The sequence below is a fragment of the Schistocerca serialis genome, chromosome 2 (assembly GCF_023864345.2).
Source record: "Schistocerca serialis cubense isolate TAMUIC-IGC-003099 chromosome 2, iqSchSeri2.2, whole genome shotgun sequence".
NCBI lineage: Eukaryota > Metazoa > Arthropoda > Insecta > Orthoptera > Acrididae > Schistocerca > Schistocerca serialis.
In genome coordinates this window covers 1,121,128,818-1,121,156,373 of record NC_064639.1, presented here as the reverse complement: position 1 = coordinate 1,121,156,373, position 27,556 = coordinate 1,121,128,818, and positions in this window count along the sequence as shown.

The window sequence follows — 27,556 nt, the reverse complement described above, 5'->3', positions numbered from 1 at the left end:
CTTGCACAGCTTGGTTATTTTTGAGTACTGTTACATGCAATCTGTGATAATCTGTGATGTTTATCTAAAATTCTAAAAATTCTTAAAAGTATTCTGTTTGGACGTGATATGTTAGAAAAGTTAAGAATGTGTGTTTCTAGTGAGCTTGAAGCTGGCTAAAAGGTCCTACTATTTTTATTCAGTCTGAAGCATTATGCATTCGGTTCTGTCATTCTGTGGTGCAAATTAGCTCATTCTATATTTTGCTGGTTGTCGTTTACTTACATCTGAATCTTAAGATCACTGAATTTGATGACTAATGTTCAACGTGTGTCTTGAAAATCGAGTGGATCAATTCTTGTTTATTTATTTTGAAAGCAATATGTATCGTTTAGTAGCATTGGCACTTACACATTTCAACTTCCTTTAATCATTTACCTATATTACGTGGGGCAGTCTTTCTCTGGCTCCATCTTGTAGAGTTCGCGTAGTACCATGGCCGCTAGAAGTGCAGTCAACAGGGCGCCCTTGGGTAGAGCGGTAGTGGTGGGGTTACTTACCAAAGCTGTATGAGAAAAGCCAAGCGCTTGAGGGGACGTGCCGTTCTAAACTGAATTCTGCGGTCTCATTTTTTGTAAATATTGAGTGGAGCCCCTCCACGCCCAGTCTTGTACGGTGACCGTTCGAACAGATATGTCACCTCTTCTGTAGTTAGTGTGTAAAAAGAATTCCGCTGAAACTGGTGCAATTTATTTTCTGTTACCTTGTTAACCATTTATAACTTTCAAAGAAGCGTCATGAGTGGTGAACTTCGAGTAAAAATTAGACATGTCTCTTTTTGCCATGATAAAATTTGCTTCTTTTGCCAAAATACAGAGTCACCTCAGTAACATGTTGTGCAGACTCAATTGCGAGAGTAATCAGAAACAGTGGTTTATTAAGTTTATTAAGCAAGAAACTGAGAAAAAGTTAATTCAGTAGCTTATGGTACAAAATAAGTGTGTCACATCTGAACTTATCTTGTTCCAAAACCCATACCACTTGTTGTTTGACCAGCTATTGATTATCCTAAAAATTACATTCCTTGGGCGTAAAAGTCCGTAGTTAGTGGAATAACACATTAGCTAATGAAGTTTTGCGTAATAACCAAGGGAAAAATAATCTCCTCTTGGCGTGCTATCATTTTCCAAATTCCCATTTCCATATCTCAAACAATTTATGAATTATAAGGAATGTTGTGGGTATTTCAATCTGCTTTTGCCGCTGGCGCGGAGCGAACGCAAATAAGTGTGTTACATGAGACCAGTTTCCTCGAGATTGGTAACAGTTAGAAACTTCCACCCGTTTCTAAAGGAAAATTCGAAATGTTACTTAAATTTTATACACAGCAACATACACTGAAGAGCCAAAGAAACTGGAACACCTGCCTAATATATGCAGGGCCCCTGCAAGCACCCAGACGTGCCGCAACACGACGTGACATGGACTCGACTAATGTCTGAAGTAGTGCTGGAGGGAACGGACCCCATGAATCATGAAGGGCTGTCCATAAATCAAGAGTATGAGCGGGAGGATATCATCTCTGAACAGCACGTTGCAAGGCATGCCAGATATGCTCAATATTGTTCATTTCTGGGGAGTTTGGTAGCTAGTGGAAGTGTTTAAACTCAGAAGAGTGATCCTTGAGCCAATCTGTAGCAATTCTGGACGTGTGGGGTGCCTCATTGTCCTGTTGGAATTGCCCAAGTCTGTCGGAATGCACAGTGGACATGAATGGAGGCTGATGATGCTTACGTACGTGTCACCTGTCAGAGTCGTATCTACACTTAATGGGGTCACATATCACTCCAACTGCACACGCCCCACACCATTACAGAACCTCCACCAGCTTGAACAGTCCCCAGCTGACATGCAGAGTCCCTGGACTAATGAGGTTGTCTCCATACCTGTACACCACACGATACAATTTGAAACGGGACTCGTCCGACCAGGCAACATGTTTCCAGTCATCAAAAGTCCAGTGTCGGTACTGACGGGCCAAGGCCCAGGACCTGTGGATGAAGCCTGACCAGCAGGGAATTACATGCACTGAGCGAAAATAATAATGCATTGAGAATGGCTAGCTTCTAGCCGAAATCTGGATCTGCACAATAAAATTTAAAAAGGACGACACCTCACTCGTGGCATGCAGAATGCATTGAGATGGAGACTTTTGTGTCACTTGCGAAAAACAGAACTGCTGTAGTAGATTTTGTGTTGTATGTTTCTTCCCGTTCCACTAAATAACTTGCACATTGTATTCCGTTGATTCAATAAAATTCAGGATGGACAGTTACGGCAGTTACACTATTGAGTGAAAATCTAAGATGGTGGACCAGGGCAAAGTGGTGAAGCCCTCTAACGTCATAGTCGAAGTTGACGATCTAAGATAGCAGACTGCAGGATAAAAAAACATTGTGGTAAGAACTTATGGGACCAAACTGCTTAGGTCATCGGTTCCTAAGCTTACACGCTACTTAATCTTAATAGGATATGGATGCAGCCTTGCGACGTCAAAATCCAAGATGGTGATCCACAGTGGTGGACTTGAGGATACTGCTCCATACCTATGATGTCAGAATACAAGATGACGATCCAAGTTGGCAGCCCTGACGGTAATGGTCCACGTTCATGGTTGCCCGATATTTCAAGGTGTGTCCCCCCCCTCCCCTAACCCCATCTCACACCTCTCTCTAAGCTGCCCACTTTTGCAGTTTCCCAGTATTTATTTAAGCGACATTTATCATCTTGATGGCCATAATTTATGACCCTCTATCAAAAGACTGCTGCAACTAAATTTATGTTACCATTACATTTTTCGTTGCAATTTATGCCCGAAAAATGGCCACCATGTGGCTGTCTGTGATTTTGGTCTCATCTACGACACAACGTGTATGCCACCATCAAAATACAGCTGCCTCTATTTTTATTTATTTACTGTTCCATGGGACCAAATTAAGGAGAAGTCTCCATGGTCATGGAACGAGTCAATACACGAAATTATAACACGATAGTAGAAACAGATAAAATGAAATACAATAAACGTATTGAGGCGACAATTCGTAAGTTTAAATAAAGAAAATCAACAATGTAACACTGGAATTAGCTTAATTTTTCAGCTCTTCCAGGAGCTCTTCGACAGAATAGAAGGAGTGAGCCATGACGAAACTCTTCAGTTTAGACTTAAAAGCTTTTGGACTACTGCTAAGATTTTTGAGTTCTTGTGGTAGCTTATTGAAAATGGATGCAGCAGAATAGTGCACTCCTTTCTGCAAAAGAGTCAAGGCAGTGCAATCCACATGCAGATTTGATTTCTGCCTAGTATTAACTGAGTGAAAGCTGCTCACTTTTGGGAATAAGCTAATATTGCTAACAACAAACGACATTAAAGAAAATATATAGTGAGGGCAATGTCAGAATTCCCCAGACTATTGAATAGAAGTCGACAAGAGGTTCTCGAACTTACACCACATATAGCTCGAGCAGTCCGTTTTTGAGCCAAAAATACCCTTTTTGAATCAGAAGAATTGCCCCAAAAAATAATACCATATGACACAAGCGTATGAAAATATGCGAAATAGACTACTTTTCGTGTTGAAATGTCACTTATTTCAGATACTATTCTAATGGTAAATAAAGCAGCATTTAGTTTCTGAACAAGATCCTGAACATGGGATTTCCACAACAGCTTATTAGCTATCTGTACGCGTAGGATCTTGAACTGTTCCGTATCGCTTATAATATGCCCATTCTGTCTGATCAAAATACCAGTTCTTGTTGAATTGTGAGTTAGAAACTGTAAAAACTGAGTCTTACTGTGATTTAGCATCAAATTATTTTCCACAAGCCACGAACTTATTTCATAAACTACATTATTTGATAATGTTTCAGTATTACACACAAGATCCTTCACTACCAAGCTGGTGTCATCAGCAAATAGAAATATTTTTGAATCACCTGTAATACTACAGGGCATATCATTTATATAAATAAGAAACAGCAGTGGCCCCAGCACGGACCCTTGGGGAACGCCCCACTTAACAGTGCCCCATTGGGACTGAACATCACTACCACTCTCAATATTGCGGAGAATCACCTTCTGCTTTCTGTTTTTAAAATAAGAGGCGAACCAATTGTAAGCTACTCCCCTTACTCCATAATGGTCCAACTTCTGCAGTAATATTTTGTGGTCAACACAGTCAAAAACCTTCATTAAATCAAATAAAACACCTAGCGTTCGCAGCCTTTTATTTAATCCGTCCAAAACCTCACAGATAAAATAGAATATAGCATTTTCAGTTGCTAAACCAAATCTAAAACCAAACTGTACTTTTGACAGCAAATTATGTGAATTTAAATACTCCAGTAACCTTGTATATACAACCTTCTCGATAACTTTAGCAAACACCGATGGCATAGAAATAGGTGTATAATTGTCAACATTATCCCTGTCTCCCTTTTTATAAAGTGGCTTCACTATCGAGTACTTTAATCGGTCAGGAAACCGACCACTCCTAAAGGAAAAGTTACAAATGTGGCTAAGTACTGGGCTAACATACATAGAACAATACTTCAGTATTCTGCTAGATACCCCGTCATATCCATGCGAGTTCTTGGTCTTTAGTGATTTAATTATTAACTCAATCTCTCTCTTGTCAGTATCATGGAGGAGCCTTTCAGGTAACTGTCTCAGAACACTTTTTTCTACGAGCGCTATATGATTCCCTGTTGGGACTAGGTTTCTATTTAGTTCACCTGCTATATTCAGAAAGTGATTATTAAATACTGTACATATATGCGACTTATCAGTAACACGGACATTCCCACTACGCACTGATGCTATATCCTCGACCTGTCTCTGCAGACCAACCACTTCCTTTACGACTGACCATATGGTTTTAATTTTATCCTGAGACTTAGCTATTCTATCTGCATACCACATACTTTTTGCCTTCCTAATAACTTTTTTAAGCACCTTAAAGTACTGTTTGTAATGGGCTGCTGCATTTAGATTTAGACTGTTTCTAACGTTTTGATATAACTGCCACTTTATTCTACAAGATATTCTTATCCCTCTAGTCAGCCACCCAGGCTGCCTGTTTGTGCTAGTACAATGTTTTGAACGTTCTAACGGAAAGCAACTTTCAAAGAGCACGAGAAAAGTCTTGAGGAAAGCATTATATTTATCGTCTACTGTATCAGCACTATAAACATCTTGCCACTCTTGTTTCTTGATAAGGCTTACAAAAGTCTCTACAGCAACTGGATCAGCTTTCCTAAAAATATGATAACTATATTTAACATGAGTTGCAGCACAAAAATCTTTTAGAGTTAAAAACTTGTGCATCATGATCTAAAAGGCCATTCACTTTTTTGCTAACAGAATGCCCTTCTAGAACAGGGATGAACAAAAATGTTGTCTATGGTTGTTCTACTGTTCCCTTGCACTCTCGTTGGAAAGAATACGGTTTGCATAAGATTATATGAATTAAGGAGGTCTACCAGCATGCTTTTCCTTGCACAATCGCTTATACAATTAATACTGATGTCACCACATATAACAAATTTTTTGTATTTCCTATAAAGTGAACCAAGAACCTCCTCTAGCTTTAGCAAAAATGTTGTGAAATCGGAGTCTGTGGATCTATAAATAACAACAGTTAGAAGTTTAACTCCACTAAATTTAACCACATCTGCACAACATACAAACACCTTTTCAGTGCAGTACTTTGAAACATCAATTGACTCAAATGGGATACCGTTTTTCACATACATGGCTACTCCCCCACACCGCAAAGAGTTCCTAGAAAAGCTGCCAGCCAACCTGTATCCTGGTAAAGGATGCCTCTGAATTACCTCCTTATTTAAAAAGTGTTCAGATATACCAATAATTTCAGAGTCAACATCTATAAGCAGTTCAGTAACTTTATCTCTAATACCTTGTATATTTTGATGAAATATACTAAATTCCTCATTACTCGAATACCTAAGCTTTGTCGAAAGTGGTTTCTTTGTTAGAGAGACTTCCCTTAAGCAGGAATACCTATCAGCTGACTTCAATCTAAAAAAGGTGCAGCTCTAACACTCACTAGTACAGAAACTTTCCCATGAGTGATCCCACCACCCCCACCTATGCTGTCACCTATAAGCTCTGCCAACCTCCCCTTTCCATACCTGTTGAGGTGCAGGCCACGTCTAGTGAAACCCGTCCTGCTGATAGACTCCACCGACACGACTGAAATGTGACTCGTGCCTTCTGTCATCAGCGCACCCCCAAGTCTCATGTTATTACGCTTGACGGCTGCATTAAGATGAGGCCGATCGTGACGCTGAAACAGTTCCACGAAATGCACATTCGTATTGCCTGTCTGAGTGGCTATCTTTTCCAGGTCACCATCTATGTCATACTCCCCATCCCTATCAATACTATTACCAGCCCCACCCACTATCACTACCTGATCCTCTTTAGTAAAATCCTTACATAACCCCCCTATGTTAACAGTCACCTGAGCCAATCCTGCATTAGGCTTCACAATGCTGGTGACCTGGTACTCACTCCCCAGCACGTCCTGCAACTGCTGGCCTACACCTCTACCATGAGAACTACCTAACAGCAGAACCTTCTTCTTCCTCTTCGACTTTGCAACTGTTCTAGCCACCGTAACTACTGAGGTCTGCTGCATACTTCCTACATCTACAGCTACTAGAGATTCCTCTCCACTAGACTCTGACAGTTGGTCATATCTATTGCAAACACCAATAGTAAAACAATCTGAAAATCTCGTTCTCCTAGCAGATCTCTTGCCAACATCCAGCTCCCATTCCCCAACCCCCTTCTCCCTCCTCATCCTATCTAGCTCCTCCTGTGCGTTTTTCAACTGCACCTGAAGGACACAGATCTTACGCTCCTGCTCCTCTATCAACTCTTGCTACGTAACCTGCAGTTCCAGGAGAGGATCTCACCAGAATGCCCACTGGCTTCCCCACTGCATTCCCCCAGTGAAAATACTTCAAACAAGTCTCACACCACAATCCACTACTCACGAACCTACTGCAAAGCCCACACTTCTCACTCATGGTACAATTTTACAGTTATTGAAACAAGAAAACTACTTTATCTAAGTTCCGCTAGTACAATAAGAAGATATTAAAAAACTGACTACAATAATCACAAACTTACTCTAGAAGGGAAGCAACTACTATTATTAACTGTATTAATCAACAGCAAATGAGAATATAACAAAAGATTAGCACAGAAACAAAATCAAACGTCTAATGACACAGTAACGAAACTGAAAACAGCTCCCAAAACTTTCTTCTGAAATTATTTCACCAGAAAACAGCAAGAACACCGGTTGAAGACAATTAAAGTTCCTAAATAAACTACTACACACAAACAATTAATTAGTACTTAGCTTTCGATGCGCCGCTACAGCTTCAACTGGTCAGCGCTGATTGTAAACACAGGTACGAGGTAAAGTTGCTCGATACGAAACACTCACAAATATTAGGTCACAACACAAGAAAGGCGGAGATGAATGAAGAAACCACTAATAAGTCACTTATATAGTAAATATTATCACAAAAACCGTTAAAACATGTATCTCAAACCTAAAAAATATACGAAAACTTAGAGAGTGATCTCACACACAGTCACGGGCTTATGACGTCACACGAAAGACCTAAGACCACTATGCCACTTTTACTTTAATGGCTATAATTTATGGTGCAATATGGCTGCCCAATGTTTTCCCTTGTGCCTTATATTACCATTTTCTTTATTGCTGTAATTCATCACTCGGAAACCGATGCCTTAATCAAAACAATCCTGCCATGGGTGACTCCTTTACCATTCAGTTACGACAGACATGAAAAAAATCACTGGAAGTAGTAAACAAGTAGGAACATTTCTGCACACAAACTAGTCTCAGAATTACGTTACAAAATACCTGCAGCTCACTCAAGATGTCGCCAAATTACACTGTGGTGGCAGTTCGATGTTTGTACAGTTCATCTCCTCTTTGATACCACAGTTTAAACCATTTCCTCCACCCAGCTTCCGGGGAACTTGCTCTCTTACCAGCACTGCTGAGCTCTGATAGGAACAATGACACACTTATTATTTAAATGTGCACTGTAGTACGGAGAGCCCCATCATGCTGCAGCACGCTGTCCTGTTTCTGTCATGCTGGCGAGTTACACCACTGAACAGACAGTGCCGAGCTACGGTGGCCACCACACACATTCTTGTACCACCCACCACCACCATGTGCTCGTTCTGACTGAAATAGCAGCAGTCAGCAGCCGCCACCCTCAGCTAAGTCAGGGATTAAGTGTCGAATGAGTCTAACACTATGACCAACAGCATCCCACTGGCTTGGATTTGCTGGTGCTGCACATGTACAAACAACTTTCTCAACCCACTCAGGAGTAGATATGAGGTGTCTCTCCAGGACCTGCGCAACCAGCATGAGACAGTATGTAAACGAATGCTGATACTGCCTTTATCAACGATTTCAGATTCTTAACAAAACCATATACAGTTACTATACTTATTCAGGATGTACGCATGCACAGATTTTTGTCCCTACTATTTACCTGTTTGTTGTGTGGAAGTTAATTTGTGCTGCGTCAACTATTTTAGTCACACTCTGCATTTAAAATAAAACTAGTATAACTGATGATACAAAAAAGCTATTACTTATACATGTTCAGAATGGGCTTTTTAGGTATACTGCATCATAGTTCAACTGTTACCATGGTGAATGTCACACAGATTCCTTGGGAATAACATATGAGGAGTACATGCTGGCAGACATTATTCCGTTGCTCAGTATGTGTACATGGCACAAAAAACACAAAAGTTTCTACCAAGTACCCTCCGCAAGGCACAGATGTGACGACAAGTGGATTGCATATTTCGAGGTCTGTATTGGTTGAAATTATTACGAAAACCACACGGATTACTGCACTGGTAATCTACATGTACACAACACTGTGCTTTTGATTCCTGCAATATTCTAGACAGTTGGTCAATGAGAACATCCTCTTTAACATCAACCAGCATCATTTTATACGAGAAGGTCACAAGTCTTTCATATTGGTATCTTTGTCAGTTTTCTTCCAGTATTTCTCTTTGCTGCCATTTTATTGTTCCTGCTTAATTGAAATGGTGGCTTCACTCTGCCACAGGGTCCCATAGAGATAAAATTTGATAATTTAGTAAGTAAATAATTATTAAATGCGCTGCAACTTGCTTTCTTTAGCTTTACAGACCCGCTCTTCGACAATTGCTCCTGAAAATACACTTGATCAAAAAATCTGGCCGCCGTCGTAAAAGGCTCTGTTGCTCTTGTTCATCTAAATTCTTCCTCCTAAGTAAAGTGCCATTTTAGGTACAATTTACATTACCATTGATAGTACGAAAATTGTGCCAGTGTAATTTACACCAGTAACGTCAATATGTGTGGTGTGTTCGTTGTTAATTGAGACTAGTACTGTCACGTAATTGTTTTATAGCTGAAACCTCACTTACGTTGATAAATAATATAGGCAACTTTAATTTTTTGGCGCAGATTTGATTTTTTTCATTCGCCATCAGAAATATATAGCCATGCTTGTTTATTGCGTCAAATAACATGCATCATGTTAATTGACTTATCAATATAGCTATCTAGGAAAATATAGTAGCTTATGGTCGTTTTCCGTTAGTTTTTACATTAAATGTAGATACTTGTGTTTCCCTGCTGTATACTGATTTTCCATACACGCTCTCTTTTGTGTACACATAACGTGTTAACTGAATTTAAAAGTGTCATTTCTTTAGGGCTGTACGTACAACTACCTGGGCTCAAAAATATAATTTTTATCTCACTGGCTCATTGTTTTCTTTCTAAGACTTGTGGATGCTGTTAATAACACAATAATATTCGGCGGCAAACCCAAGAAGTGTATTCGTAACAGATCCATCAGGAAAGCCTGAAATGTTACAGTTTATCATACATTACATCATACGTATTTTAAAACTCTCAATAGCTTTTAATATGCTATCACTTCCATAATAAAAACGATGAGCCTGCATGCCACGCTAGTAAAAATCGGAACCAGCTGAGGTTGGCCACTTCCTTACAGCATCCAAATCTTTAAAATGTTCGCCACGTACCCTATCTTCCAGAGGCCCAAACAGAGGAAAATCTGAAGGCGCTAAATGGGGACTGTACGGTGGACGTGGTAAGACAGTCCAGCGGAATTTTGCAATGAGTTTTGTGGTCGCAAAACTGGTGTGGAACCTGGTGTTATCATGTTGCAGGTGAAAGATGGTTTTCATCTGTGGCCTTTATCTGAATGTTCGGGCTTTCAGCTTATCCAGTTTCGTCTTGCAGCATGCTAGATTGACATTTCCTTCAGGGTCCAGGACATCCGAAAGATCACACCCTGGCTATCCCAGAAGACTGTGCACATTGCTTTACTTTCAGACGACTGTGTCTTGAATCTCTTCTTTCTACATCTACATCTACGTGATTACTCGGCTATTCACAATAAAGTTCCCGGCAGAGGCTTCAATGAACCATCTTCAAGGTGTCTCTCTAACGTTCCACTCTCGAACGGCGCGCGGGAAAAATGAGGACTTAAAGTTTTCTGTGAGAGCCCTGATTTCTCTTATTTTATCGTGATGATCATATCTACCTATGTAGGTGGGCGCCAACAGTGTTTTCGCAATCGGAGGAGAAAAAAATGGTTCAAATGGCTCTGAGCACTATGGGACTTAACTTCTGAGGTCATCAGTCCCCTAGAACTTAGTACTATTTAAACCTAACTAACCTAAGGACATCACACACATCCAGGCCCGAGGCAGGATTCGAACCTGCGACCGTAGCGGTCGAGCGGCTCCAGAGGAGGAGAAAACTGGTGATTGGAATTTCATCAGAAGATCCCGTCGCAACGAAAACGCCTTTGTTTTGATGCTTGCCACTCCAGTTCACGTATCATGTCTATCTCCCCTACTTCGCTATAATACAAAACGAGCTGGCCTTCTTTGCACTTTTTCGATGTCATCCGTCAGTCCCATCTGATGAGGATCCCACACAGCACAGTAATGCTCCTGAATAGGACGGACAAGCGTGGTGTAAGCAGTCTCTTTAGTAGAATTCGCATGCTGTCATTCCACGAAGTATCTTTTGGATTCCGGCTCTTAGTGGTGACTACAAGTCTCAACACCGATGCCGATGCTATTTAGAAAATTGTCAGCTTCTTCTTCATATTGGTCTAGCTAGTCCCGATAAATTGCCATTCGAAGACTTTTTGTTCTTTTGTAAGCATCTGTAGTACCCATCTCGCACAGACTCTGCGATCAGCAAGATGTTCCAACATTGTTTCCAAGGTATTACAGCCGTCATTTAGCTTTGCACCCAATACTCTGGTAGTTATTCGTCAATGTCCGCCCCTGGTAGCTGAGTAGTCAGTGCGACAGAATGTCATAGCTAATGGCCCGGGTTCGATTCCCGGCTGAGTCGGAGATTTTCTCCGCTCAGGGACTGGGTGTTGTGTTGTTCTTATCGTCATCATTTCATCCCCATCGACACGCAAGTTGCCGATGTTGCGTCAACTCCAAAGACTTGCACCAGGCGAACCGTCTACCCGACGGGAGGCCCTAGCCACACGGCATTTCCATTTCCATTCGCCAATCAGCGCGGATGAATTGATCAATGTGCTATTCATTGCGAGCGATGGCAGCTGTCCGGGCTAGACCGGGCCGTGGCTCGTCATGCACACCCTTTTCACCTCGTTGAAAAGGCCTTACCAGTCGCTTCAAGTTGCTCACGTCTATTGTGTCGGCTCCATGTACCTTTAGCAAGCGTCGATGGATTTCCGTCGGTGCAATTTCTTCGGCACTGAGGAATTCAATCACACATCGCTGTTTTATCCGCGATTCCATATCAGACTCCATTTTGGAGCACTCCTCTTCTGGCGCCAACAATCGCAGAATAATGGAACCACCTGCAAATGAAAGATGAAGGTTCAAGGATTGGCACTACACAAACGACATTTGGCATGGACATCCAAAGCCACCACAGAAAAAATAGGAGGCATTCCTTTTGGAACGACTTTCGTATGTCTGTTTACATGAGTGCATGCCTTCCATTTTTTATAAATTTCTGTGAGCTTTTCCAGTTCCAAACGAAACAGAATAGTCTTGAAAAAGCACTAAATAAGCTGCATAAATTTGTTGGCACACTCATTTATACAACACAGTTGTACGTCTACATCTACATCTACATGGATACTCCGCAAATCACATTTATGTGCCTGACAGAGGGTTCATCGAACCACCTTCACAATTCTCTGTTATTCCAATCTCGTATAGCGCCTGGGAAAAACGAACACCTACATCTTTCCGTATGAGATCTGATTTCCCTTATTTTATCGTGGTGATCGTTTCTCCCTAAGTAGGTCGGTGTCAAGAAAATATTTTCGAATTTGAAGGGGAAAGTTGGTGACTGGAATTTAGTGAGAAGATTCCGTCGCAACGAAAAACGCCTTTCTTTTGATGATGTCCAGTCCAAATCCTGTATCATTTCAGTGACACTCTCTCCACATTTCGCGACAATACAAAACGTGATGCCCTTCTTTGAACTATTTCGATGTACTCCATCAGTCCTGTCTGGTAAGGATCCCAAACAGCGTAGCAGTATTGTGAAAGAGGATGGACAAGCGTAGTGTTGGCAGTCTCCTTAGTAGATCTGTTATATTATCTAAATGTCCTGCCAATAAAACGCAGTCTTTGGTTAGCTTTCCCCACAACATTTTCTTTGTGTTCCTTCCAGTTTAAGTTGTTCGTAATTGTAGTTCTAGGGTATTTAGTTGAATTAGATTAGGAAATGAGACACTTAAAGTAGTGAAGGAGCTCTGCTATTTGGGGAGCAAAATAACTGATGATGGTCGAAGTAGAGAGCATATAAAATGTAGTCTGGCAATGGCAAGGAAAGCATTTCTGAAGAAGAGAAATTTGTTAACATCGAGTATAGATTTAAGTGTCAGGAAGTCGTTTCTAAAAGTATTTGTGTGGAGTGTTGCTATGTATGGAAGTGAAACATGGACGATAAATAGTTTGGACAAGAAGAGAATAGAAGTTTTTGAAATGTGGTGCTCCAGAGGAATGTTTAAGATTAGATGGGTAGATCATATAACTAATGAGGAAGTACTGAATAGGATTGGGGAGAAGAGAAGTTAGTGACACAACTTGGCTAGAAAAAGGGATCGGTTGGTAGGACATGTTCTGAGGCATCAAGGGATCACCAATTTAGTATTGGAGGGCAGCGTGGAGGGTAAAAATCGTAGAGGGAGACCAAGAGATGAATACACTAAACAGATTCAGATGGATGTAGGTTGCAGTAGGTACTGGGAGATGAAGAAGCTTGCATAGGATAGAGTAGCATGGAGGGCTGCATCAAACCAAACAACTGAAGACCACAACAACAACAGTTCCAGGAACAACTAGTTGTGAGGTGAAGAACTGAAGGATTGAACTACACCGAAAATGTGTGAGAAATTTAGTCAAAATATACGACGCGGAAAGTATGCGACATACATGACAAAATGAAACTGACAGTGAGGAAACATTTAACTGATGAATTCAAAGAGCTTGGAATGTTCAAACGTCACATGCACGCCAACAGATATACTAATACATGGTGAATCACCAAAAACTAGACCGAGCGAGGTGGCGCAGTTGTTAGACACTGGACTCGCATTCGGGAGGACGACGGTTCAATCCCGCGTCCGGCCATCCTTATTTAGGTTTTCCGTGATTTCCCTAAATCGCTCCAGGCCAATGCCGGGATGGTTCCTTTCAAAGGGCACGGCCGAATTCCTTCCCCGTCCTTCCCTAACCCGATGAGACCGATGACCTCGCTGTCTGGTCTCCTTCCCCAAAACAACCAACCAACCAAAAACTAGCACCGACAATATTCCGGAAATGAAAAATGCTACTGTTATGCTCCTGCGCAAGCGCACGAAGAAGAGCCATGAATCAGGTAAGTGTCCTACACATTTACAGTCGACGTAGGTTCCATTCCTATCACATCTCTCTCCATCAGGTGCTGCATGAGAATCGTGTTAACTCCTCAGTACATGGGCATTAAGACAGGATACTCCTGATGTACTATCAGCCTCATATAGTGATGAAGCGACAATTACCGATCATGGCCATGTAAATCGCTATTAACATCCCCGCTCGCTTCGTCAGGTGGGGCGTCGGAATCCATGGAGAATAAACGTGCGGTGTGCGACAGTGAACCATCAGCTCATAGGTCTGCTTTCCATAGACGAAGCGCCGAGGGTGCACAAGTATCGGAGCCTCCTAACGGATCATCATCCTGGGAAGGTAGAGGGCGTTTCCTGCAGTCTAGGAGGGATTTGTGGTACCGACATGATGGTTGTCCAGCCATTAATACACGAAGCAGGGTCCTGCAAGGCGGCCGGCCCCACAGTACCACCGGCCCACGCGCTTGAACGGCCCAGCCAGCGGGCTCCCGTCCTCAGCCGAAGCTGCCGCACTGGGCTGCTCAGACCGCTGCAGCCCACCGCACTATATGGGTTGGGACGCCTATCAGATACACATCCCGCACTGTGTAACAACGTCTACCACTTTTGGCATGCCGTTGCTACCTTTGAGTGAGGTTGTTGTTGTTGTTGTTGTTGTTGTTGTGGTCTTCAGTCCTGAGGCTGGTTTGATGCATCTCTCCATGCTACCCTATCCTGTGCAATCTTCTTCATCTCCCAGTACTTACTGCAACCTACATCCTTCTGAATCTGCTTAGTGTATTCATCTCTTGGTCTCCCTCTACGATTTTTACCCTCCACGCTGCCCTCCAATGCTAAATTCGTGATCCCTTGATGCCTCACAACATGTCCCACTAACCGGTCCCTTCTTTTTGTCAAGTTGTGCCACAAACTCCTCTTCTCCTCAATTCTATTCAATACTTCATCATTAGTAATATGATCTACCCATCTAATCTTCAGCACTCTTCTGTAGCACCACATTTCGAAAGCTTCTATTCTCTTCTTCTCCAAACTATTTATCATCCATTTTCACTTTCGTACATGGCTACACTCCATACAAATACTTCCAGAAACGACTTCCTGACACTTAGGGGGAAAAATATTTTTCCTTATTAAAATAAATTCATTCTACACTGCATTCGCATAGATTTCTCGGCCATTAGACAAGTAAATTAGGTTTCGACACATCCAGAACCGAATTCTAAAACTGACTGAGTATTGTAAGAAATGCGCCGACACTGGCAATACCTGAACCTTCTGAAAAGCAGCATTGTATATTCTATTCAGTCTAACAAATAAACAAAAATAAAAACAAATTTTCTCAGTGGCAGTGCACCTAGTAACAGGACATCCTCCTCTAGCATTACTGTTCCCCAACTGCAGTTGCCGATACCAGTTTTGCCGCCCGAGTGCCCGAGCGGTTCTAGGCGCTACAGTCTGGAACCGCGCGACCGCTACGGTCGCAGGTTCGAATCCTGCCTCGGGCATGGATGTGTGTGATGTGCTTAGGTTAGTTACGTTTAAGTAGTTCTAAGTTCTAGGGGACTGGTGACCTCACAGTTAAGTCCCATAGTGCTCAGAGCCATTTGAACAATTTTGATACCAGCTTTATTTTTCAAATTGTGGACAGGTCAATATTATCTCAGCTGGTTTTGTATAAACTTTCTTATAATTTTATACACTACACGCTATAGTTTAAGCTAAAATTTATGAAATGTAACTGCTTTATTTTCGATGTTCCAATCCATAAGTACTAGCTCTGAAAGTACAGTTAAATTATTTTTTTAGATACATTTGAAATTACGAATTATTGGGCACATTTAAAATTTCTGCTAATAATTACACAATCAAGTACTGTTTACTACGTTTATTTCTGGATTCATTTATAAATTATTAATCGAAATTAATAGAAATTAATAGGTCAAAAAAATTGTAAACCCTTTGGATTACAGTTATTACCGCAGAGTGAGGGAATAGTAAGCATGCCTCTGACGTGATATTTGGATATGTACAGCGAAGAGGATTCATTTCTTGACACGTGCAGTACCTTACTTTATTAATGGGGACCTCAGATCATGCTTTTTGTTTAGGAAAAGTCTCAAACAGGTAAAAATATTAGGAAAGAATTTTTGAGACGATCACGCCCGGGTTCCCGGGTTCGATTCCCGGCGGGGCCAGGGATTTTCTCTGCCTCGTGATGGCTGGGTGTTGTGTGATGTCCTTAGGTTAGTTAGGTTTAAGTAGTTCTAAGTTCTAGGGGACTGATGACCTAAGATGTTAAGTCCCATAGTGCTCAGAGCCATTTGAACCATTTTGAGACGATTTATCTCAAAGATGTACCTTTCACGACTGGCCTAGGTCCCAACACTATCACTGCTTTTCGTGAATATCCTACACTGAATTGTTCCAGTCACAAGCTCAACACAGTGCTAAGAAATGCGTTTAACGTGCTATGTATGTCATCCAATTTCCCGCAACGTCATTTTGTTCTGATTCCAGCGAAGGAACTTGTGACGTTTGCAAAGCAAAGTGGTCTTGTTCATAGCCTAGAGAGAACACTGTAGCAGTCGAACTATACCTACTGGATCACACGATTGGCCATGCTTTAATTGGTTTAAAGGCAGCATTCGCTACCGTGTAAAAGATTCTATGAGCAATGAGAAACAGACAGAGTAGAAAGATTAACACCACGTTGATGGACGAACTGATTTCTGCTCTAGTGGTACGTATGCTGTTGTTCTTTTATATCAAATTGGTATCCATTAGCACTTAAATTGTTTGAGGAATTGTAAAGTAGGAGGCCTCAAAAGAACTGGATATGGAAACATCAGGTTCACTGCACTGCTATGGACGATGAAGCTCCTGAAACACTTAAGTAAAGAACCTCAGGACGGAGAAGCCTCTGTAATAAATATTGAGAATCCGCCTGAAAAGTTATGTAGAGGAAAAGTCACCTACATATAACTACCATTTCACCATCTGAAAATGATTTCGGAACCTCAGAGGCGTGAAATTGAGGGGGAGGTAAAGCACGCAATTCAGTACTTACTATGTCAATAATTTCGAGTGACCATTCACAAAAGACGCTCCCTCGTGAAGCGCCATATACCAAATAAAACTATATTCGGCCGCAGAAAAGACCGTTATCTCAGGTATATTCTCACCTAATTAATACCCAAAAACACGTGAACTGTTTGTCAGACTGTCCAGATAGAATCTTAAAGCAACTCTGCAGAAGTTGTCAATTGCTGGAAAACAGTTCAAATCGTTTTTAAGAATTGAACTTTTTTTGCAGTAGTACTTTTACATTCTGTTGTTTTGCCAAGTGGTGTATTAAAAGTCTTTGTTTTACCGCCATGAACATAAGTACAGAAGTTTTCTTGTGGGCAGATATTGAAGACAATCCGACTCGTACATATTAGTTACATACACTCCTGGAAATTGAAATAAGAACACCGTGAATTCATTGTCCCAGGAAGGGGAAACTTTATTGACACATTCCTGGGGTCAGATACATCACATGATCACACTGACAGAACCACAGGCACATAGACACAGGCAACAGAGCATGCACAATGTCGGCACTAGTACAGTGTATATCCACTTTTCGCAGCAATGCAGGCTGCTATTCTCCCATGGAGACGATCGTAGAGATGCTGGATGTAGTCCTGTGGAACGGCTTGCCATGCCATTTCCACCTGGCGCCTCAGTTGGACCAGCGTTCGTGCTGGACGTGCAGACCGCGTGAGACGACGCTTCATCCAGTCCCAAACATGCTCAATGGGGGACAGATCCGGAGATCTTGCTGGCCAGGGTAGTTGACTTACACCTTCTAGAGCACGTTGTGTGGCACGGGATACATGCGGACGCGCATTGTCCTGTTGGAACAGCAAGTTCCCTTGCCGGTCTAGGAATGGTAGAACGATGGGTTCGAATGACGGTTTGGATGTACCGTGCACTATTCAGTGTCCCCTCGACGATCACCAGTGGTGTACGGCCAGTGTAGGAGATCGCTCCCCACACCATGATGCCGGGTGTTGGCCCTGTGTGCCTCGGTCGTATGCAGTCCTGATTGTGGCGCTCACCTGCACGGTGCCAAACACGCATACGACCATCATTGGCACCAAGGCAGAAGCGACTCTCATCGCTGAAGACGACACGTCTCCATTCGTCCCTCCATTCACGCCTGTCGCGACACCACTGGAGGCGGGCTGCACGATGTTGGGGCGTGAGCGGAAGACGGCCCAACGGTGTGCGGGACCGTAGCCCAGCTTCATGGAGACGGTTGCGAATGGTCCTCGCCGATACCCCAGGAGCAACAGTGTCCCTAATTTGCTGGGAAGTGGCGGTGCGGTCCTCTGCGGCACTGCGTAGGATCCTACGGTCTTGGCGTGCATCCGTGCGTCGCTGCGGTCCGGTCCCAGGTCGACGGGCACGTGCACCTTCCGCCGACCACTGGCGACAACATCGATGTACTGTGGAGACCTCACGCCCCACGTGTTGAGCAATTCGGCGGTACGTCCACCCGGCCTCCCGCATGCCCACTATACGCCCTCGCTCAAAGTCAACTGCACATACGGTTCACGTCCACGCTGTCGCGGCATGCTACCAGTGTTAAAGACTGCGATGGAGCTCCGTATGCCACGGCAAACTGGCTGACACTGACGGCGGAGGTGCACAAATGCTGCGCAGCTAGCGCCATTCGACGGCCAACACCGCGGTTCCTGGTGTGTCCGCTGTGCCGTGCGTGTGTTCATTGCTTGTACAGCCCTCTCGCAGTGTCCGGAGCAAGTATGGTGGGTCTGACGCACCGGTGTCAATGTGTTCTTTTTTCCATTTCCAGGAGTGTAGGTACTTAAACCAGAATTGTAAACTAGTCGAAAATATAGCTTATGACTGGAATAAAAACGGACAAATTTTTCCGACTCTCCAGAAGATAACCAGTAAAATTTTGTGTACACACTTATCCAGCTTCGAAATACAGAGAAATTTTATTACTCCAGTTTTTATTCTAAGTGCACGACGGTAAATTCTGGACCACGACAATGTTGATGTCTTCTCTTTCTTCAGAGCAACTCCAAGATCAGAGACTATGAAAGAAAGAATGTGATGCAAATATTCTTAACACCACGCTTTGTTTTATGCTTCTAAATCGATTGTCGATTATTGTATCTGTTTGTCTTGTAACTTCCATTTAAGCAAACCGCTTAAAATCAGTACTGCTCCCAGAAATAAAAACTGTTCTTGTTATTCATCAATATCAGTGAAATTCCAGGTTTTAAATTTACTGAAGCACTACTTCTGTAGCTTAATTGTCCTTTAGCAGTAAAAATAACTACACGCCGCTAACATATTGACAGTATTGTTATAACTTTCACCAGGCTAACATACTGACGCTTTTGGTATAATTTACAACTGGACAATCTTGTTACTAACATTGGTAGTATTCGTACACTTCTTATAAAGAAGAATCTGAATGTATTTTCACCAGTTGGTGGATCATATTTCAAAAATACAAAAGTAGTTAAAATTTGTGATAAAGTGGACTGTCAGGAACATTTAGTGAGAGGTGTCGCTGGAGGCAGTTGCTTCTATGCCTGTTGTAGCGAAAACAGCGAAGTGGCCGAGAACCATACAAGGTGGTTGGTGATCGTCATATCGTGGCCGCTGCCAGTCGGCACAAAAGCCGCCGGCTTCAACTCTCCAGTGCGATGCAATCCGATTAGCACAACGTGTCACGCAGGGGCAGTCCAAGTTGTAGTATTTGTTTCAATAACAAAGGTGCGATTTAAAATAATTCTCATTTATTCTTCTATCTCATTCGCACATTTTTAATTATATAACATGTTTCAGTCACTCTGGATGACCTTCAGATTTAAGTAGTTGCGTCAGCAACCCATTTTGTGTGTTCACATCCTAATATCAGAGTTTCTGAACAGACAAGACGGGTTGCTGATGCAAATATTTAGATCTGTAACTGATTCAGAGTGATCGAAACATGTCATGTAATTAAAATTGAGACTGAAGAACAAATGAGAATTATTTTCGTTATGAGTATAATTGCTGATTCTCTCGAGATGACTTTGTCACCTATAGTGAAAGACGCAATATTGTGCCTACACTAGTCCAGCTGTGGTGTATCAACACAAGCGTCCTGCAACTACGTGGGAAAATATTTTGAAACTGCGATGTATGAGTTGTGGGTGAATTGTTTGAACAGGTACTGTGTGATAGTAGTGTCACATGTTTCTTCTGCCCCTTGCTACAGTATAATTTAGAATTGTCTTAAGTGAGCTGCAACGCGTTATTTAATGTAATACTCGTCCATATACATTTGGTAAAACTTTCATCTTGATATTCTTATTGTCAATTTTGCACCTGTTTTTAGCATGTCTAATGTAAGTTGAGGTATACTACTCACACACAGCGGTAATACTGTTACTGTAGCATCCATGTTTTTGTCATAACTTACTCCAATATAGTGAGTCATAAAGACAGATGAAAAATTATCGGCAGTCGAACTGCATCACAAATTACGGCGAAAATAAGATGTTGGTCGATTGTAGGTGTGTGCTCTAGGTGTAGAGTCTTCGACTAATAATCGAATTGTCCTGGGTATCGGGTTAAATCCTAGTCACCGTTCGTTTTTGAATAAAAATCATCTGCAACGGCGGCCTAAGACTTCTGTCAAAGAGGGCGGATGAATGCACAGAGATTCAGGATCCTGTCTTCCCCTTTGGGCTGGGAACCGCCCCTAAAAGGTGGAAAAATCAGTCATGATCAACGGCATGAGGATGCGGAGGGCAATGAGGACCACTATATTAGAGACACGTAAGATGTACCGACACGACATGTGGCTTGTAAATGAAACTTGCATGAAGATCTTCCATTGGAAACAGATTCCGGATTAATCCCCCATTTGGATATCTAGGAGGGGACTTTCAAGCGCTGGTGGCCATGAGAAAAAATTGCAGGAAGGAATAAAAGGGTGAAATTCTATGGTTCAGTGGGTGGAATTTCAGATGTTTGAACGTGGTAGGAACCTAGAAAATATTAAAATGGAAACGCGGAGTCTCTGTCTGGATATAGTGGAAGTCAGTGAAAAGAAGGAGACAAGGATTTCTGGTCCGACGAATATGTGACAGTAACAATAGCAGGATGAAATGATATAACGAGAGTAGGATCCGTTGTGAATAGGAAGGTAGGGAAGAGAGGGAGTTACTGTGAACAATTCAGTGATAGGGTTGATCTTATATGAAACAACAGCTAACTAACTCCAACAAAGATCGTTATTGCAGGCAGAAGGTGAAGAAATATGTTATATCAGGAGATTGAACGGTTAATTCAGTGTATAAAGTGAAACATCCCCTTAGAAAAAATTTATAAATAACAGTGCTGGTAAACCTCTTACGTTATTTGATTTTCAAACCGCTGTGCAAAACTGAACGTAATCAGACATTTTTCTCTTTACTTACTCTGATCAATACTAAACTGACACACAATATTTTTAGCGCAACGCCATCTGACTTTCAATAATCCCCACAAAAGAATGGCGCTGACTAAAAATAATCTATGCCTTTCAAGAATCACTTACCTCACAAAAATCTTCGTTACTCGAACTACTGCAATACAGCGAGCACCAATACTGCCAGCTAAATGAAAGATTCTAACTACTGAAGGCACTAACTACTGATAGACATAGCAAATGATATATATATAAAATCAGTTCATGATATACAGTATTACAGATTTACTCTTTCTGATGGACACACGTCCAGATCGTCCGCTCTCAAAATTCTGCCATGACTCTCGCCACATCCACCATTGCTGGCGGCTCACCTCCAATTACGCAACGCTACGCGCTGTTACCATCCAACTGCCCAGCACTACAATAGCAAATATTCTAACAATGCAAACCAGCCACAGACTGCACAAAGAACAGCCAGTGATTTTCATACAGAGCGCTACTTGACGTTACCAACATAAAAACCTAAACAGCCTACTTACAAAAGGGAAATGAAAAACTGATAATCATAGAGCATTGGAATGCGCTTGTAGGGTAAGGAGAATAAGAAAGTGTTGCAGACGAATATGGGCTTGGTAATGAAAATGAGAGAGTAGTACAGCTAATAATTGAGGTCGCAATAAATTTCAGTTAGTAACAGCGAATAACCTGTTCAATAATCACAAGTGGATGTGTCAGACTTTTAAAAGGCTCGGAGACATGGGAAGGTTTCAGCTGGATTACATCAAGGTCAGACATAGATTACGAAAACAGGTATAATATTTAAGGTATACCCAGTAGCACATATATATTCAGATCACAATTTAGTAATAATGAGTGAAGAAAATCGTATGGAAAAATCGGTATGGAAGTAAGTGGATTAGTGTATTACTGAGTAATGATGAGATGCGTCTGAAATTTCGTAAAGATAAACACCGTCGGGAGTTTAGCAGCAGAGGACCGTAAATCTATAAAACTTGCAAGCACAAGTTTTACTATGAGTAACACAGGTAATTGGAAGGAAATTTCGTGGAAACAATGGATAACAGAAGAAATACTTCCATTGATCGACGAACTACCGAAGTACAAAAAGGAAAGACAGGAATACGACAGTATAAATCATTTATAAATTGAATAGCCAAGTTGAAATGAGTACAGGGAAGACCAGAGGAAAAGAAATGATCGTTGGAAGGATGACTTAACATACAGAAAAGTCAAAACAAATCTCATTGAAGTTAAAGGCAAATTTGGCAACATTAAGAGCGCAAGGAGAATTTCAATGTTAAAGGCAGAGGAGGCAGCGGAAGTAGAATGAGTTCAGTGAAGGTGTCTGCTGTGTGGAGGGCATGTGTTAGCAGTCGGTGCTGAAGGTATAAGGGATTCAGTGTTAGAGACAGATTTAATAGAGCCTTGGAAGACTTGCGACAAATTAAGACAGAAGGGGAAGACAACACTACTTCGAATTTTCTAATATCTTTCGGGGGAAGTGACGAGAAAATGTCTACTCAAGTTGGTGTGTAGTCTCTGTGAGTTTGGGGCATACCAACAGGCTGTCTGAAAAATATGATACGCACAGTCTCTAAAATAGCAAGGCAGATAAGTGCGAAAACTATCGCACATCAGCTTGAGTACCCGTTGCATCCAAGCTACTGACGAGGATAACATGCAGAAGAATTAAGCATCTGTTAGATGACACTCACTTTGGCTTTCAGAAAGTTAGGGGCATCAGAAGAACAATTGGTAATGAATAAAAGACGTAAGAAAAATCAAGAAACGTTCATAGGATTTCTAGGCCTGGATAAAGCTTTCGACAGTCTAAAATGGTGACAGAAGCTCAAAATTCTGAGAGAAATAGGAGTAAACTATAATGAAAGATAGACAGTATACAATTTATACAAGAACTAATTGGGAACAGTAAGAATGGTAAACCAAGAACTATGTATTCAGATAATAAATGTAATACTGGGATGTCGCTCTCGTCTCTACTGTTCAGTCTACACATGAAACCAGCTGTGATATAAATAAAAAGGAAAGTTCAAGGGTGAGATTAAAATTCAGGGTGAAAGGATATCAATGACAAGAATTGCTGGCAACATTGTTATCCTCACTGACACTGAAGAAGATGGAATACAGGACGTGTTTATTGAAATGAACAGTCAAGCGATTACAGAATTCGGTTTGAGGATAAAGGGAAGGAAGATGAAAGTAATGAGGAAATGAAATCAGTAATAAACTTAACACAACGAACAAGATGAAGTGAAAGAATTCTTCTACCTTGGGTGCAAAATGTACCATGACGGACGAAGCAAGGAGGATACAAGAAGCATATAACGTAGGCAGGGAGGGCATTCCTGGGCAAGAGAAATTTGCTACTATTAAACATCAGCCTCAATTGGAGGAGGAAGCATCTGTTGATCTGTGAATATACGACTGGAGCACAGCATTGCTTGGTAGAAAATCACTGTATGAAAATCAAAACGGTAGAGTATCGAAACGTCTGAGTTTCAGTGCTACAGTGCTACAGAAGGACGTAGAAAATTAGGTGCACTGGTAAAAATGATGAATAAGAAGGTTCTCAGCAGGATCGACGAAGAAAGAAATGTATTGGAAATTGTGACAAGCTTATTTAGAGAGCTTTGAAATGTGAATCCAAGGTGATGCAGACACCTTTCAAATATGAAGCAGCAAGTAGTACACAAGGACTATATTCATTATATGAAAAGTGATGGTCTTCCCCCTGGGCTTCCCGTCTTCAGAAACTGTAGCCAGTTTTTCAGAAACTCTTTAGAAACTAAAAGCTTCAAAATCTACCAACAAAAGGAAAGCACGGAATCATATTGAGTACATATATCTTTGTTACGTAATTTGTTCAGTAAAAGAACAAACAAATTGGACAGAGATAAAAGTAATGCACACTAAAACATATATCCGATGTTAATAAGGAGAAGCAGTACAGGACAAGTCTTTTTGATGCAATAATACAAAAGACCCCCGTGAACCATGGACCTTGCCGTTGGTGGGGAGGCTTGCGTGCCTCAGCGATGTAGATAGCCGTGCCGTAGGTGCAACCGCAACGGAGGGGTATCTGTTGAGAGACCAGACAAACGCTTGGTTCCTGAAGAGGGGCAGCACCCTTTTCAGTAGTTGCAGGGGCAACAGGCTGGATGATTGACTGATCTGACCTTGTAACACTAACCAAAACGGCCTTGCTGTGCTGGTACTGTGAACGGTTGAAAGCAAGGGGAAACTACCGCCGTAATTATTCCCGAGGACGTGCAGCTTTACTGTATGGTTAAATAATGATGGCGTCCTCTTGGGTAAAATATTCCGGAGGTAAAATAGTCCCCCATTCGGATCTCCGAGCGGGGACTACTCAAGAGGACATCGTTATCAGGAGAAAGAAAACTGGCGTTCTAAGGATCGGAGCGTGGAATGTCAGATCCCTTAATCGGGCAGGTAGGTTAGAAAATTTAGAAAGGGAAATGGATAGGTTAAAGTTAGATATAGTGGGAATTAGTGAAGTTCGGTGGCAGGAGGAACAAGACTTTTGGTCAGGTGATTACAGGGTTATAAATACAAAATCAAATAGGTGTAATGCAGGAGTAGGTTTTATAACGAATAAAAAAAAATAGGAGTGCAGGTTAGCTACTACAAACAGCATATTGAACGCATTATTGTGGCCAAGATAGACACGAAGCCCAAGCCTGCCACAGTAGTACAAGTTTATATGCCAACTAGTTCTGCATATGACGAAGAAATTGGAGAAATGTATGACGAAATCAAAGAAATTATTCAGATAGTGAAGGGAGACGAAAATTTAATAATCATGGGTGACTGGAATTCGGTAGTAGGAAAAGGGAGAGAAGGAAACGTATTACGTGAATATGGATTAGGGGTAAGAAATGAAAGAGAAAGCCGCCTGGTAGAATTTTGCACAGAGCACAACTTAATCGTAGCTAACACTTGGTTCAAGAATCATAAAAGAAGGCTGTATACATGGAAGAAGCCTGGAGGGTACTGACAGGTTTCAGATAGATTATATAATGGTAAGACAGAGATTTAGGAACCACGTTTTACATTGTAAGACTTTCCAGGGGCAGATGTGGACTCTGACCACAACCGATTGGTTATGAACTGTAGATTAAAACTGAAGAAACTGCAAAAAGGTGGGAATTTAAGGAGATGGGACCTGGATAGGCTGACTAAACCAGAGGTTGTACAGAGTTACAGGGAGAGCATAAGGGAACAATTGACAGGAATGGGGGAAAGAAATACAGTAGAAGAAGAATGGGTAGCTTTGAGGGATGAAGTAGTGAAGGCAGCAGAGGATCAAGTAGGTAAATAAACGAGGGCCAGTAGATCTCCTTGGGTAACAGAAGAAATATTGAATTTAATTGATGAAAGGAGAAAATATAAAAATGCAGTAAATGAAGCAGGCAAAAAGGAATACAAACGTCTCAAAAATGAGATCGACAGGAAGTGAAAAATGGCTAAGCAGGGATGGCTAGAGGACAAATGTAAGGATGTAGAGGCTTATCTCACTAGGGGTAAGATAGATACTGCCTACAGGAAAATTAGAGACCTTTGGAGAAAAGAGAACCACTCGCATGAATATCAATAGCTCAGATGGAAACCCAGTTCTAAGCAAAGAAGGGAAACCTGAAAGATGGAAGAAGTACATAGACGGTTTATACAAGGGCGATGTACTTGAGGACAATATTATTGAAATGTAATAGGATGTAAATGAAGATGAAATGAGAGATATGATACTGCGTGAACAGTTTGACAGAGCACTGAAAGACCTGAGTCTAAACATGGCCCCAGGAGTAGACAACATTCCATTAGAACTACTGACAGCCTTGGGAGAGCCAGTCCTGACAAAACTCTACCATCTGGTGAGTAAGATGTATCAGACAAGCGAAATACCCTCAGACTTCAGGAAGAATATAGTAATTCCAATCCCAAAGAAAGCAGGTGTTGACAGATGTGAAAATTACCAAACTATCAGTGTAATAAGCCACAGCTGCAAAATACTAACGCGAATTCTTTACAGACGAATGGAAAAACTAGTAGAAGCCGACCTCGGGGAAGATCAGTTTGGATTCCGTAGAAATATTGGAACATGTGAGGCAATACTGACCCTACGAATTATCTTAGAAGGAAGATTAAGGAAAGGCAAACCTACGTTTCTAGCATTTGTAGACTTAGAGAAAGCTTTTGACAATGTCGACTGAAATACTCTCTTTCAAATTCAGGAGGTATCAGGGGCAAAATACAGGGAACGAAATGCTATTTACAATTTGTACAGATACCATATGGCAGTTATAAGAGTCGAGGGACATGAAAGGGAAGCAGTAGTTGGGGAGGGAGTGAGACAGGGTTGTAGCCTTTCCCCGATGTTATTCAATCTGTATATTGAGCAAGCAGTGAAGGAAACAAAAGAAAAATTTGGTGTAGGTATTAAAATCCGTGGAGAAGAAATAAAAACTTTGAGGTTCGCCGATGACATTGAAATTCTGTCAGAGACAGCAAAGAAATGGAATAGTAGTTGAACGGAATGGATAGTGTCTTGAAAGGAGGATATAAGATGAACACCAACAAAAGCAAAACGATGATAAATGAATGTAGTCGAATTAAGTCGGGTGAAGCTGAGGGAATTAGATTAGGAAATGAGGCACTTAAAGTAGTAAGGGAGTTTTGCTCTTTGGGGAGCAATATAACTGATGATGGTCGAAGTAGAGAGGATATAAAATGTAGACTGGCAAGGGCAAGAAAAGCGTTTCTGAAGAAGAGAAATTTGTTAAAATAGAGTATAGATTTAAGTGTCAGGAAGTCGTTTCTGAAATTATTTGTATGGAGTGTAGCCATGTATGGAAGTGAAACATGGACGATAACTAGTTTGGACAAGAAGAGAATAGAAGATTTCGAAATGTGGTGCTACAGAAGAATGCTGAAGATAAGGTGGGTATATCA